This window comes from Lathyrus oleraceus, chromosome 3, assembly GCF_024323335.1.
Source record: "Lathyrus oleraceus cultivar Zhongwan6 chromosome 3, CAAS_Psat_ZW6_1.0, whole genome shotgun sequence".
NCBI classification, from domain to species: domain Eukaryota; kingdom Viridiplantae; phylum Streptophyta; class Magnoliopsida; order Fabales; family Fabaceae; genus Lathyrus; species Lathyrus oleraceus.
The window spans coordinates 447,728,269-447,740,426 of NC_066581.1; positions in this window are offsets into that span (position 1 = coordinate 447,728,269).

The window sequence follows — 12,158 nt, forward strand, 5'->3', positions numbered from 1 at the left end:
CTCCTACCCTATCTCATATCGAAACATTGAGGACAATGTTCGGTTTAAGTGTGGGAAGAGATTTTATCGCTTTTTATCTTTCCTTTATTTTTATCGCTTTTTATCGCTTTCCTTTACTTTTATCGCTTTTTACCGTTTTCTTTTATTTTTAGTATGATTTATATGTTTTAGTTGTTTGTTTTTCCTTTCATTAAAATGACATGTGTCTGACGAGTCATCTGTGTAGTGTATCTGTATTTCTCCCATTTCTTTAACCTTACCAAAAAAAAATTGAGCAAAGAAAACAGTACATCTTGAATATTCAGGCTATAAGACAGGTTTATAACAGGATGTAAAAGACTTGGGAAAACTTTTTCTGAAAATCGGTATTGTCTTAACACCTTAGGCTTCATGATTATAAGAGTCGATCCCGATATCCATATGCTGTAACCCCAATTTTTGTTCCAAATAAGTCCTTAAGTAGTTTATCCTTGCATTCAGCTCCGGCTTAAGTATGCTCTACGTAGGGGACCGATGAAAATAAGTGAATGATCACAAAAATTCCTGCTTTGTTCTCAACTCATATGAAAATCCGGGCTAGGTGACTCTCACACGGTCATTTAACCCAACAAAATAAAGACATATGCAAAACATGCAGAAGAAAAAAAAATATATATATATATATATATATATATATATATATATATATATATGTACATATATATGTATATATATGTACATATATATACATATATATATACATACATATATATATATATATATATATATATATATATATATATATATATATATATATATATATATATATACATATATATATATATATATATATATATATATATATATATATATATAAACCTATTTGTTGGTTGGTCCAGAGGTATCTGGTGCTGAACTTGGTAGGGTGGATTACGAATCAATCCCCCACAACTGCAAATTGGGTTGAATAAAGGGGTTACACCAACTTATGTACCGGAGCCCCATGCTTAGAAAAATAAAAAATAATAAGCCTATTTGTTTGTTGGTTCAGAGGTATCTGGTGCTAAATTTGGTAGGGTGGATTACGATCCAATCCCCCACAACTACAAATTAGGTTGAATAAAGGGGTTATACACACTTATGTACCAGAGCCCCATGCTTAAGATCATAATCACTAACCGGTCACTTTACTATGAGTATGTACGGATAACGGGCTTAATGTGATTGCACCTGAATGAAAAGGACTTTAAGAAAACGAAAAGAAGGCCTAGGTATGGTGGGGTAATGTGGATTGATTTGTATAGGAATGAAGCCTATGACCGCGGTTGCGGGAAGTGTCACTACAATATCCTTAGTTCGATTCGTTAGTACCTATCGATACATTCCTTGGATGAACTTATAAGTCTTTTTGCCTTGAATTAACTCTATTTGATACTATTTTTCTTGCATAAACGATAAAGAGTTTTGCTTGAGGACAAGCAAAGGTTTAAGTGTGGGAGAATTTGATCACACTGAATTACACCGTGTTTTTGACTCGGATTTCACATGTTTATTAGGACTTTATTATCATTTTGTTTGTATTATGCTCTCTTTTTTGTTGTTTTAAGATATTTAGCACTTTCGGACCCTTTTAGAAGAAACGAAACAAAAATACCTAAAATTAGGGTTTTTCAGCGAAAATTGTACACATGGCGTTGCACATGGCGGCCGCTATAGGAGAAGCCATGACTCACCAGCCCTCGACCAGGAGGTAACCGCCACGTTCCCATGATCTTTCCCATTTACACTCATGGCGGGTGCCATTAAGGGATGGCGGGCGCCACCTTTGGAAATCACGTTCCCACTAAGGAGAAGTTGGAGGGAACCATGGTCTTTACAAGCTACTGAAATCCTCTATAAATAGTTTGTTCCATTTCGTTTTCAAATCATCCAACTTAGTTTACAACACTAAGCATATATTTATCATTTGTAAAAGAGGTAATCCGTCACATCGGGGGGTTATCGCACCTTAGTGAGATTGAGTTGGGTCACTTCGAGTTGCTGTCGTCTTTAGCTTTAGGAGTCAGAGGTTTATTTTTCTTGTACCAGATTTAAAGCCCTCCGTTTGGAGCAGGTTCTTCTTTATCGCTTTTATTTATTTATTTGTCATCGCTTTACTTTATTTAGTTTCCGCACTCGCTTTTATTTTATTTATTTTCCGCACTCGCTTTACTTTATTTATTTTCCGCACTCGCTTTACTTTATTTACTTTACTCTCTTTACACGTTCTTTACGCCTCACATTCTAAAACAAATTTTTCATCATGATCAATACCGTTGTGTTTGTTTGTATTACCATGTCTGGCTAAATCTTTTAAAGGTTAGAATGTAAGGATCGCGGTTAAAGAGATGTTTCACATATTGAATTTGTAGAAATAGTTTAAAGGCTGTTTTGATTTTTAACTTGAGTTTTCTAAAACAAGCTTGGTTAGTTTTAAGTATTCAAGGAATGCGAAAGCACCCTGGCTTAGTAACTAGGAATTTTTATCACTTTAAGGAAAAACTATTTTTGAAACTCTTTTCGGACGCGTTGATGGATTTAAAATCAGAAAACTCCTTGGGTAAACTTTCCAAATCAAAATCACTTTTCAACTAAGTTTACGAGTCTCATTTCTTAAAAATAAGTTTACTACTTTAGCGTTCTGTGCACCTTTTATAAGTGACAATAAAAGGCCTTAATTTAAGGGTAAACTCGGTTCTGAATACGCGAAAGCGACAAAACCTATTAAATGGATTCTTTTCAAGAGTAGAAAATATTACCTCATAAGTAGTTCTATTTAGACAATCGAAACATCACTTAACTGACGTGAAATACATTCAACCTGTCTTTTCCTGCATTTATTATTTACCGTTGTTTTGCAAACCCAATATCTCTTTTATACCGCCTTAGATAAACACCCATACTGATAGAAATCGATAGATTGACAATTTGGTATCTGAGGGATCAATATTCTTTTATATTACTCTGATGCGATTCGTGCACTTGCAAATTCACACGATCAGGTGGCCAACATTGTGCCTGTGCCAAAGAAAGATGGAAAAGTTTGCATGTGTGTTGACTATAGAGATTTGAATAAAGCCAGTCCGAAAGATGATTTCCCTCTACCACACATTGATATGTTGGTAGACAATACTGTTAAATTCAAAGTCTTTTCGTTTATGGATGGATTTTCCGGATATAATCAGATCAAGATGGCACCCGAAGATATGGAGGAGACCATATTCATTACACCCTGGGGAACATTCTGTTATAGAGTGATGCCTTTCGTTCTAAAGAATGCTGGTGCAACTTACCAGAGAGAAATGACTACTCTTTTTCATGATATGATGTATAAAGAGATTGAGGTTTATGTCATGACATGATTGCAAAAACAATTGATGAAGAGGAACATGTTGAGAATTTGTTGAAGTTATTCCAACATTTGAGGAAGTATAAACTCCACTTGAATCTTAATAAGTGTATTTTTGGTGTTTGTTCTGGTAAGTTGTTGGGATTCATTTTCAGCGAGAAGGGTATTGAAGTTGATCTTGCCAAGGTCCAAGCAATACAAGAGATGCTTGCGCCCAAAAATAAGAAGCAAGTCAGAGGTTTTCTCGGCCGCTTGAATTATATTTCCAGATTTATTTCCCACATGCCTGCCATATGTGCGCCTATATTCAAGCTTCTTCGAAAAGATCAGTCTTGTGATTGGATCGAAGACTGCCAGAAAGAATTTGATAGTATCAAGGAATATTTGCTTGAACCTCCAATTTTGTCTCCACCTGTTGAAGGAAGACCAATTTTGTCTCCACCTGTAGAAGATAGTATGGGTTGTGTTCTTGGTCAGCAAGATGAGACTGGGAAGAAAGAGTTTGTAATTTACTACCTCAGTAAGAAGTTCACCGACTGTGAGACTCGATATTCAATGCTTGAGAAGACTTGTTGTGCATTGGCTTGGGCTGCTCAGCGTCTGCGTTAGTATATGTTGAATCACACCACTTGGTTGATATCCAAAATGGATCCAATCAAGTATATATTTGAGAAGCCTGCTTTAACTGGGAGGATTGCCCTTTGGCAGATGTTGTTATCAGAGTACGATATCGAATACTGATCTTAGAAAGTGATCAAAGGTAGTATCTTGGCTGACCATTTGGCTCACCAACCAATTGAAGATTATCAGTCAGTGCAGTATGATTTTCCTGATGAAGAGATTTTGTACTTGAAAATGAAAGATTGTGAAGAACCATTGCTTGAAGAAGGGCCAAAACCTGGTTCCTGTTAGGGCATGGTATTTGATGGAGCTGTTAATCAATATGGAAAGGGCATTGGGGCAGTGGTTATTACTCCTCAAGGCACACATCTACCATTTACAGCTAGATTGACTTTCAAGTGTACAAACAACATGGCAGAATATGAAGCTTGCATTATGGGGCTTGAAGAGGCCATGAATCTCAGAATCAAGTATTTGGATGTCTTCGGCGATTCGGCTTTGGTTGTGAATCAGATCAAAGGAAAATGGGAGACAAATCAACCCGGTTTAATACCATATAGAGATTATGCGAGGAGGATTTCAACTTTCTTTACAAAGGTTGAGTTTCATCATATTCCTCGAGATGAGAACCGGATGGCAGATGCTCTTGCAACAGTGGCATCAATGATTGTAGTGAAGTATTAGAATGAAGTTCCCAATTCATCTGTGATGCGTCTTGATAGGATAACTCATGTGTTTGCTGTTGAAGAGATCAAAGACGAGAAGCCGCGGTATTACGACATTAAATGTTTCCTCCAAAGTCAAATTTACCCGTTTGGGGCATCTTTGAAAGATAAGAAGAATTTGAGAAGATTAGCCGGTAATTTCTACTTGAATGGTGATATACTGTACAAGAGAAACTTCGACATGGTTTTGCTCAGATGCGTGGATAGACACGAAGCAGACTTGTTGATGACCGAAGTGCATGAAGGTTCCTTTGGTACTCATTCCAATGGACATGCAATGGCGAAGAAGATGTTGCGAGCAGGTTACTATTGGCTGACAATGGAATCTGACTATTGAAAATTTGTGAAGAAGTGCCATAAGTGTTAAATATATGTTGATAAGATTCATGTTCCTCCGACACTTTTGAATGTTATCTCTTCCCCATGGCCATTCTCCATGTGGGGAATTGATATGATTGAGCCCAAAGCTTCGAATGGACATCATTTCATTTTAGTGGCAATTGACTACTTCACAAAATGGGTTGAAGCGGCATCGTATGCAAATGTAACCAAGCAAGTTGTTGTAAGGTTTATCAAGAATTAGATCATATGCCATTATGGTGTGCCAAGTAAGATCATCACTGATAATGGATCGAACTTGGATAAAAATATGGTGGAAGCTCTTTGCAAAGAATTCAAGATTGCACATCATAATTCTTCTCCCTACAGACCTAAGATGAATGGGGCTGTTGAAGCTGCAAACAAGAACATCAAGAAGATTATTCAGAAGATGGTTGTCACATATAAGGATTGGCATGAGATGCTCCCATTTTCTTTGCATGGGTACCGTACATCCTTCCTCACTTCAATAGGGGCAACCCCCTTCTCTCTTGTATATGGTATGGAAGCAGTTCTCCCTGTAGAGGTTGAGATTCCTTCATTGTGTGTGCTCGTGAAAGCCAAGTTGACTGAGGCTGACTAGTGTCAAACCAGGTTTGACCAGTTGAATTTAATTGAAGAGAAGAGATTAACTGCCATGTGTCATGGTCAGTTATATCAACAGAGAATGAAGAAAGCTTTTGATAAGAAAGTCAAACCTCGAGTGTTTAGAGAGGGTGACCTTGTGCTCAAGAAGATTTTGACGTTCAATCCAGATTCCAGAGGAAAATGGACTCCCAATTATGAAGGCCCATATGTTGTTAAGAGAGCTTTTTCAGGCGGTGCCCTGATTCTTACAACTATGGATGGTGAAGAGTTCACTCGTCCAGTGAACGCAGATGGAGTCAAGAAATACATCGCCTAAAAAAGAAAAGAACAGCTCCCTAAGTTGAAAATCCAAAAGGGTGGCTTAGGCAAAAAATGAGCGTCTCGGTGGATTGAAAACCCGAAAGGGCGATCTAGGAAAAAGTTAGAGACATAAAAAATAGAAAGAATTTCCCGATAAATTGAGTACCCCACCTTGGGGCAACTTATGCAAAAATTAGGGATTATGGCAAGTAACTGCATTCTGCTAATATTCAGTGGTTTTGAAGATTTGTTTGAGCACAAGGGTTGACATCAGTGCATCATCCGAGCAGCGGTCAAGAGCATAGTGGATATCAAGAGTTGGTAGAAGGATTAAGGATCATTTGTATTCAATGTACCCCTTTTCCATGTAAATTACCATTTTCAACTTTGTAAAATCCATGGAGTCTTGTCATTTACAGACTACCATCCTATTAAATAAAGTTGAGCCTTTATCCAAATTGTTTTTGCTCTTATTTACTTCAGCCAATAGTCTTAAATTTTATTATGATCATTTTGAAAATAAATTTTAAATCAAAATCAAGTTTTCTTTAAAATATAAAAGCAAGAAATTTTCTAAAGCAAGTAACAGTAATATCAACAACATTTCAATGGATAGCAAGTCCTTAAGTGTGAAGCATCTATGGTTCCCCAAGCAGTAACTCTTCAGGTATCCCTAGACGTCAATGTTGATTCATTTCCTCAATGGAATGCCGTTATCCCCAGCTGATGGATTCAGTTCCCCGATGGAGTGTTTGATCCCCAGTGGAATTTCTTTATCCCGAGCCGAGTTGGTTGATTCAGATAACCTGTGGCTTATCCTTGTCCTCAACAGAGTTTTGGGCTTCCCCAGTGGAGTTTATGCATCCCTAGCGAAGTTTGTATCTCCTCAACAGGGTTGATCTTTAGAGATTGGTTGATCTTCCCCAGTAGATTGCTTTTGTTCCCAGTCAGAGTTTCCTTCTGGTTTTTGAGTAGCTTTTGTTGATTATTTTCTCTGTAGGGTTGTCTCCCAGTTTTATGGTGTTGACCTAAAATTCCCCACATATTAGATGTTCTATCCTTAGCAGATCTCCTCTTTCCCCAGCCAAGGTTGAGCTTTTAGGATATTGATCTCTCTGTTCTCCGGCAGTTGTCTCCATCTTTTGTGGATTGACCGAGGATTATGCCGGTGGTTCAATTTCTTCGCGACACCTTTGTATCCTTCGTGATCATTTTGTCAGCATAATCATCATATATACATATACATATATATTCATATAATTTCATAATTTGCATATCCTGCATCTTTATATTTGATTTGTTTGAGATTCTCATTCTCTGTTATGGCGGTACTTTATCCCCATACCAAATCTGGTGTCAGTCCTCCTTCAAATTGTAGAGTGTCAGCCCCTTAAGCAGAAAGACTTTAACCTTTCTCCGTTTCCCCACTGAGTTTGTCTCCTCGTGGATGATTGTTATTTCAGTTTCCTCTCTAGTGAATTTTCTGGGTGGAACTACTCTCCTTGAGTTATGTCCTCATTGGTATGAGTCTTGATTGACCGTCTTCTTTCTAGCTCTTACCAAGATAGATATTTTGGCCCCCTAAGAGTCTATTACCCAGTAACTGGTAATATTCTTCTTAGTTTGCAGTTTGTTACTTCTTGCCCAATACTCGGCAAAAGTACCCCTTTTTCTCCCCAATGGAGTCCCCTGGAAGTATATCCTTGATATGTTCATCCTAACCGGTGACAAATATCTTTATTTTCCCCCCGCAGGAGTCTATCCTTGATATGTTCACTTTAACCGGTGACGGATATTCTCTTCTTTGGTATTCTACCCAGTAAAAAGGTAGTTGTAATCCCTATTTTGTTCCTCAGAGAGTTAATCCTTGATATGTTCATCTTAACCGATGACTGGTTTTCTTCTCCTTGCAGTCTTCTACCCAATAACCGATAGTTTTAAATCCTACTTTTTCCCTGAGCGGAGTCTATCCTTGATATGTTCACTTTAACCCGTGACGGATTTTCTCTTCTTTGGTATTCTATCCAGTAACTGATTGATGTAATCCCTATTTTTGCTCCCCTTTTCAGAGACTATCCTTGATATGTTCATCTTAACCGATGACGGATATTCTCATCCTTGGTCTTCTGCCTAGTAACTGGTAGTTGTAAATCCTACTTTGTCCCCTCGCAGTGTTAATCCTTGATATGTTCATCCTAACCGGTGACGAATTTTCTCTCCGACGATTTTCTATCCAAATTTTGATAGATGTAATTACTACCCTTTTTGTTCAGTTGGTATATCCTTGATATGTTCATCCTAATCGATGACAGGTATCCTTCTTGACATTCCCAAGCAAGTCTATCCTTGATATGTTCATCTTAACCGGTGACATATTTTCTTCCCTGTCGAGTTTATCCTTGATATGTTCATCATAATCAATGACGGGTACTCTCACCCTTTGGTCTTCTGCCCAGTAACTGGTAGTTGTAAATCCTATTTTCTGCAGTTTGTCCCCAACAAGGTTTTTCTTACCCAGTAACCGGTAATGAGTACTTCCTCCTGGAATTTCCTCAGCGACTCATCCTTGATATGTTCATCCTAACCGATGACGGATGTTCTCTCTGTCAGATCTTTATTATCTCCTTACCGAGTAACAGGTAGTAGATAATAAATTTATGTTCCTCCTGTGTTGAAGTTTATTTCTTCCCCAGTTGAGTTGACTGCGTATTTCCTTAGTGAAATCGTTTTCCCTACACGAGTCGAGTACCTCAGTTTTATCCTGACGTATTCGTATCCCCTGCAGATGTTTTGTTTCCTCGGCTGAGTCTTTCCATTTTGTATGGAATCCCTCGAGTCCCCCAATAGTTTTAAGTCGTAGCCTGGTCTACGCATAACTCCTTTTTATCCCCCCCAGAGTCTTTGTTTCCCCAGCGAGTTTTCCTTATGGAATGCATTATGCTCCTGCGGATTTTCGGTCTCTCTGATTTCTTTTTCCTTTGTGGCAATATTTCCCCACAGAGCATTAACTTTTGCATTTCATATCATATGCATCATGAGGTCTCTTAGGGACCAAAATTTGTTTCTATATGTTGTTATTTAAGCCCATTCTACTGAGTCGACATGAAGATTTTTACCTTCGCCTCCTCAGTTAGAATGTCCTTAAATAGGGGCAGCTGTAAGACCCCAATTTTGACCCTAAGATCCCTCATGCAATTCCATCATAAGCATTAGCATTGGGATCATATCTTAGCATCCTCCTTACCCCTCCTTCATTGGGTCTGTTTTACGAGAGATCACCAAGCACTTTGTGATTATATCATACTCGTATATTATCATTTTTACTAACTAAAATACCAAAAACATGTCTTTGCATATATGTAACTCTTTCGTAGGTAGGGCATGATCGCATTGATTCATCAAGTTCACATCTAGGGTTTTAGACCATCATGAACAAAGAGCACAACCAAGAATTGATTCAAGAATGGTTATGAACATCATATATGAGTCCCATGATATCTACATGTTATATTGATCAAGTTTTCCTCAAGAGTTTGTGGTTGATTTGCCTTGGAAACCCAAGTTTGACTAGGTATCTTGAGTAACTTCTCTAATAAGATATCTCACCAATTGATAAAATTTCACAAGGGACACTTAAAATTTCATCATCTTATGCATATATGATCTACCATGAGCCAATAAAGTCAAGAGAATTGGAAATTAGCAAGTTGGTTGATGGTGGTTGGCCAGATGAATTCATTTGATCAAAACTGGGTCTCCCTAGACCCTATCTCCTACAATTTTCACCATATGAAAATGATTCCAAAATAAAACTTACTCTAAATGACATTCCAAACAACTTTCATGTTTAGAACTAGAGCTAGTTTTGCTTACAAAATCATTTTCTATGTTGAAACATTATAGGTCATTTTGTCTAAACCCTAATTTGAAAGTCAACTTCCCAAGGCCATAACTTTCTCATTTTTTATGAGATGAAATATTTCCAAGATGAACAACCAAATTCAATGTGTCTAATTCAACTTTTATGCTTGGAGTGGGAGCAAATTCAACTTTTTTGAGCATGTGATATGAGGCTACATTATAGGTCACTTTTGACCTATACCATTGATCAAGTGATTTTTCCAAACTTCAAAAATACACAACTCTATCATGATTTCTGCCTCAAGGGTTGCAAGGGTGTTTTCAGGTTCAGAGGGTTGGGGTGGAGAAGTGGGAGGGCTTAAGTTGAGTGTGGGAGTTTGTGGTTCAGCGGAGGTGTTTGGTGGGGGTATGTCAGAGTTGGGTGGTTGTGGTTCAACGTGGATTGTTTCAAATGGTGGAGGGTCAGAGGTGGTTGTGTTTGGTTCTTCTGTGGGTGATGAAGTGACTTCTGGTTCAGGTGTGGATTGTGTTGGCTGTTGTGAGGCCAGAGCACATGTTTGGAGCTGAGCCAGAGTTGGAGAGGGAGGGTCAGATGGTTCGGTATCTGTGGAGATGTTGTAGTAGGGGGGTGATTCTGGAGAAGAAGATGAAGAGGGTGAAGTGGCAAGATTAAATTTCTGAGATGGTTGGTTAGTTGGTATGTGGTTGAGGGAGGGGTTTCTAAGTTGGTATATATGGGTAATGGTTAGGGGATAGAGGAAGCAATGTGATGAATTTGTACAGAAGGAGCGAGAGAAATAGACTTACCAGAAGATCCAGTCAGAGGTACTAGAGGTCTTGATCCGGAGGATTCTCCCAGTTTTGCCTTCTTAGCTTGCTTCGCCTTCTCAGAGGGTCCTCGTGGTCGCTTCATGAAGTTTGGAGGCTCATCTGGCAGTTGGCTTATGTTGAAGTATGAGATATCTACTCCTTGTTTTCTCAGATCATCTAAGTAATACAGGATTACCTCTAGAGGGTCGATCTTTGAGAACAGATAGAGTCCATTTGGGATCTTCCTCTGATCTTTCAGAGCTTCCCAAGAGGTGTCTAGAGTAGGTTTGAACTTGACTTGATCCAAAATCCCCATGCTCTTTAGATTACGGGTGTTCAGAGCTCTTCCAGTGTCTATCATCACGTCTTCCATGAGTCTGAACTTTATCAGGTGGTCCACGAGACCACTTTCAATCAGAACATCAGAGATCAGCCTCCCTAGAGGGATGTAGTTTTTGGGCTTCATGTTGTTTCTTGTATCTCTTACAGAGTCTCTAAGGTACTTGAAGAGAAGTGCTGGAAGGCAGAGCTTCAGACCCTTGTTGATGCAGTAGAGGATTCACTTCTGGTATGTGTTGATATAGTTTGAGGAGTTGGAAGCTGGGCGATGATGGATTGTGCCCAAGATGATCTTCAGCCAGACCCCGAGGTTCTGATGTAGTTCCTTGTTCTTGGAGTGATTGCCTTCAGCGTTTTGTTTGAAGATAGTTGGATTAATCTCATGGGACAGATATTTTGCCCTAGGATTAATGTTGTAAATCCTTCTTCCTCCATCTTTCTCCATGCCCAGAAGAGCAACAATGGACTTCTTAGTGATCACCATCTTGACTCCCAGAACATTGGAGACGATGTAGTGATCGTCAGCGTCAATGAATCTCCAGAATTCCTTCACTAGGTTTGTGTAAACTGGACCATACAGACGTTGGAAGTAGTTTCCCCAACCTTGATTCCTGAGTTCTTCAGAGAGGTCAATACCATTTCTTCGCAAGTTATCGAAATCCACCAAAGATTCATATAACACCTCCAGTATCTCAAACGGTGTTGCAAGGTTGATGTGAGGATCACGATCAAGAATGTGAGGCTCTTTGTAGATGGGAGTTGAGACGACAGCGGTAACCGCTGGGTTTGGGTTGCTTGAACTTGGAGCTTGTTCGTTGGAATCCATTTGTTGAGAGGAGTTATATACGGATTGTTGTTGGGAATCCATGAATGTTGTTGATGAGCTGAGTTGAAGGTTGAAGAACTTGAAATGCTGCAGGAATGCCTTGAAGGAGAAACGAACTTGCAGAGGGTTAAGAGTGCTTGTGAGAGTGGAAAGTGTGCAATGTGTGAAGAGAAGTGTTTAAATACCCAAATTAGGGCACATGCAAAACGACACACAAAACAGAGTTTAGCACAAAAACCAAGTATGCACATTTAGAGGGAGAATGATTACGGCTCATAAATGATGTCTAATCCCAACAGTCAGTACACTGATCGAGGAGATCTCAAGAGACTGTTCCTGGATT